The following is a 5,040-nucleotide window of genomic DNA, read 5'->3' as shown; positions in this document are numbered from 1 at the left end:
CTGTGGGTGTATAATGACTTAGCCTTCTACTATGCCTTCTACTATGATGGTATATACGCTTTACAACTGCATCTTTTTATTTTAAAAGTGTTCAATATTTTGAAGGAACTGAAAAAACACTACTTTATATTGCAACTGTGGGCAAACTTTTTGTCTTTATACTTGCTTTCTAGTTGTCTTTTAAGAATTTGAATCCCACACCAGTTTACCATTGGTGTAATGAGCACCATAAAGTTTAGGCAAAGAAATAAAAAAGCTAGTGAAATTGAAAGGGAGGTCCAAGTTTCAAAGAAAGGCAGATTCAACAACCCCCAACATTATGCAAATCTCTGCAAGCACACCTTATTATATTTTAACTAGTAAGTGAAATAACATAATTCCACGAAGAAATGGAGAATAATAGTGTAAATGACAACTTGAAACTAAACTCATATATTTACAGTGCTCCAAGAAGAAATAGAGCATGTTAATGGAAATAACTCCTTTTTCTTAAACTATTTCCTCTTCTTTTTCTTTAAATTATTTCCTTTATTGTCTATTTTGATACACACAGACACAGTCTCTCCATATATATAGCAAAATGAACAAAATAAACACATCTAGGATCAACGAGTGAAAACAAAAAAAAAAAACAATTCTAAGAAACTACATGTTCATTCCAAAGAATAATTGACTCCAAACAAGAGGAAGACAAAAAAGGCTTACCATATGATTAAGATTTATTAGATCTCCATTATCTACTGAAGTCTTCTGTGACCATTTCTCATGAAATAACACTGGATATTAGCAAGCATCAAGATACTCTTTTTTGTGCCGCGAGAGGAAGCAAGATGATCTTACACCATATGAACATATATATGTTGTTGCGCTATCGCTATCAGTATACGTAAAGCAGACAAAGGTGGTTGTAAAGTTTAGCTATTATAGGTGAGACTAATGATGTTTGCACGTATAAAAGTAAATTGAACAAAATTTGAGTCTTGTTCAATGAGAAGCTTGCCATATTAAATCGTTTATGTTGCAGTTGACCCAAACATGACAAATAGCTCAGGCACCTGACTACCACCACGAGCAGGCTTTTCGCCAACAGTCATTCCAGAGAAAATTGGTCATGATACATCTGCAAATTGGTCGTCGTCATTTTTCTTCTCGCTGCTACTCAATCCAGTGTCAGTGCTATCCCCAAACCAATCAATATTCATTCACGAGTTTTGCTCTCAAAGGAACAAACTTATAATCAAAAGGGATATGAGTCAGAAGAGAGATAACCTTATGCCTAACTATATGGGGCTTCTGCTATCAAGACGTTTTGAGGATGAATTATGAAAACTCCTTGACTATGGAGACATGAGAAGAACGGAGGAGGAGGTCGCAGAGCTCTTCGAGTCTTTAAACAGGAGGGGCTACTTTCTGTTCATCAGAGGGGATGGCGTCACCTCCAGTATGACATTAGAAGACGAAAAACAGAGCTTTTCAGAGCAAAAAACAGAGCTTTTTTAATTACTGAAAAAATTCGAGAGTTTGTCACTCATAATCAAACCATCAGCATCATAAAACCACCACATGTCTGCACAGATTTTTGTAGTAAGGAACAATCTTTACATGCACATGGATCAAGAAAACAAACATGGGAAACATATACAAAGAGATCATACGACTTAAGAATAGTCACGTATAGTCCTTTTCCACTGATACCAACAAGACCTAAATCATTCAAAATATATACAGTTATCACCGTCTATTGATCTAGAAGCATAACACGAGACAGACACACAGAGATCTCTATAAGTGAGTACCGGTCTACCCAGGGGCGGACCCATGTTGGTAGTACCTGTGGCACGTGCCACATACTACTTAAAACTATTTTCTGTAACAATGATATACATAGAAAACAATGTAGCTCATTGGTAACAAGGGATATACTGTGCCCCACCCAGTTATCAGGTTCGAACTCCAGTGTGGCATTTCTGTATTTTCCATTTTTCTACAACTTTTAATCACTATTTCATCAAATATTTTCTTTTGATTCTGTTACCATAACTATTTTTAACAACTGTTTATTTCTGTTTTTAATAGGAAAATTTCTCATTTACCACAAATTCAGTGTTATTTTTCAAATTTATATTTAAAATATGACTGTTCTCATAAATATTTTACATTTATAATGAAAATGACTAAACCAAATACTTCTATAAATTTATAAATCTAACCTTATCCCTTAAATATTAAATCCTAACCAATAATACATAGACTCAAATATTGAATTATTATTTACTGAATTTTCTTTTTGAAAAAAGTATCCAACTTATAGTATTTCAGTCACTTTACTTATAGTATTTCAGTCACTTTTTAATATTACTTTTTCAAAATAAAAATTCATAATGTGTTAATATTTAACCTTGATAATTATTTTTGTTAAGATTATTTTTCAACAGTTAGAAAAAAATAAAAACTAAAAGGAATAAATTTTTATAATGAAATTACTATATAATATATGCGTATATAATTTAATGTATTATTGAAAATAAATATTTAAAATTAGAAAATTTATCTCTTTATATTTTTTTTTTGAAACACTATCTCTTTATATTTTATTTATTTAGAAAAATGACTAATGTATTTTTAAATATAGTTTAAATCAATTATATTTATATAACATAAATTTATATATTGTGCCCCACGTCAAATTATTTTCTGGGTCCGCCCCTGGGTCTACCGGGTAGACTTGCACTGATATTTGTAACGAGTAAGTTAGTAACCAAACCAAGATCTCTTTTTAAACCACAAACTAAACGTAAGACAAAACGTAAATGCTTGTAACCCTAAACAGGGAGTCAGGGACATCAATCAGTTCTAAAATGTTAAGAATTCATAATTTAAAAGTTGTATGAAATGAAACCACGATTTCCCATTAAAACTAGAGGCTTGTCATCCATCCTTAGACCTGTAAGTGTGGCCATCATGAAACTTTACGACAATCGATTTTATACTCATAGAAACCGAATGATTACTCCTGACATCAATTTTTGTCATGTAACTTTTACATATTCAAGTTTTATAAAAAAAATCAGACCACATACTTGTCTATATCAAACCGTAAATTGTGTACCGAATACGAATTTTAAACTGTAGAAAAAGATTGGTTGGTTATATTTTCCATCTTTGAATAGATCGTAACCACAACAATAATGAACAAATAGTTTACCTATTAAAACTTTTGGATAAAAAAAAAAGAAACTGTTACGAATACAAACAAAGTTTTACATTGGAAATTTAGACAATAATGTCTAGTATATAAAAGATGTCCAACTCTGATTAGTATGAGGTTTTTTGGGAGTAACAACCCAAGAACAAATCCATGTGGGGTTTGCCTATGGGTCCAAAGTGGATAATATCATACTAATCGTTTGCCGAAGAGTTGGACATGGGACTTAAAAAAGCCCAACAATTGGTATCAGAGCCGGGATGACAAACATCTGCAAAAAGACTAAAATACATTTCAAGTTCGAAGAGCCTCCACTTCGATGAGAAGGACGTGTGCATAGCAGAGGCCAGTCAAAGATCCTGCAAGCTTCGGTTGTGGGAGGAGAATCCTTAAGGTGACTTCGCGATTAAGTGGTGCCGCAGACTTATATCGAAAATCTCTCCCTAACGACGATACAAGATTAGGTGGATATTCCTAACGATGCAGTAAGGGTTAGGTGGATAAATCCTAATGGTGTAACAAGGGCTAGGTGAAGAGTCCCGTTGGTGATTACGGCGGTACAAGACGTGTGTCAGGTTTCGCTAGAGGTTGAAAACCAAGGTGTGAATGCAAACAAAATCCCACATTGGAAGTTTAGACAAATAATTTCTAGTATATAAAGGGATGTCCAACTCTGATTAGTATGAGGCCTTTTGGGAGTAACAACCCAAGAACAAATCCTTGTGGGGTTTGCCTACGGGCCCAAAGTGGACAATATCATACTAATCGTTTGCCGAAGAGTTGGACATGGGGCTTGAAAAAGCCCAACAATTGGACAATATCGTACTAATCGTGGACAATAGAGAGTTGGACATGAGCTTGAAAAAAGCCCAATAATTGGTATCAGAACTGGGATGACAAACATCTGTAAGAAGACCAAAATACCCTTTAAGTTCGAAGAGCATCCACTTCGATGGGAAAGACGGGTTCGAAAAGGCCAGTCAAAGATCCTGAAAGCTTCGGTTGTGGGAAGAGAATTCTCAAGATGACTGTGCTATTAAGTGGTGCTGGAGACTTATATCGATAGTCTCTCCCTAACGATGATACAAGATTATGTGGATATTCCTAATGGTTCTGCAAGGGTTAGATGGTGAATGTCCTAATGGTGCAGTAAGGGTTAGGTGAATAAATCATAATGGGATAACAAGGGTTAGGTGAAGAGTCTCGTTGGTGACTACGGCGGTACGTGACGTGTGCAAGGTTTCGCTGGAGGTTGAAAACCAAGGGTTCATGTGGTACTTGGTTTGAGAGGAGGTTTGTTATGAATGCAAACAAAATCACACATTGGAAGTTTAGACAAATAATGTCTAGTATATAAAAAGATATCAAATTCTGATTAGTATGAGTCCTTTTGGGAAAGAGCCCAAAACTAAATCCATGCGGGCTTTACTGCTTCGATCCAAAATGAACAATATCGTATTAATCGTGGACAATATAGAGTTGGACATGAACTTGAAAAAAGTCCAATAGAAACAATACTCATTTTATCAAATCGAAAATAGCAAGTTTAATTTAATTATTTATAACTGAAGTTTTGAAAACCTACAAACGGAAAGATGAATTGTGACACTCTTAATCATGATAATAGATAAGGTTCCAAAACAAATTCACAATTAGTAATAGCTATCCATCATATGTATTTTTCTTTTACGTACAAGCTATATAGAAAAGGCCGGTACTGTCATATAATGTTGTTAACCAATTAACTAAACCGTCGCATGTACAGCGGATAAGGGATAGAGGAGGCACCACACACTTCCATAGAAACCTCAAGAAGTGATATAAAACATTATCCG

Source organism: Raphanus sativus, chromosome 6, assembly GCF_000801105.2.
Source record: "Raphanus sativus cultivar WK10039 chromosome 6, ASM80110v3, whole genome shotgun sequence".
NCBI lineage: Eukaryota > Viridiplantae > Streptophyta > Magnoliopsida > Brassicales > Brassicaceae > Raphanus > Raphanus sativus.
This window is presented reverse-complemented; position numbering follows the sequence as displayed.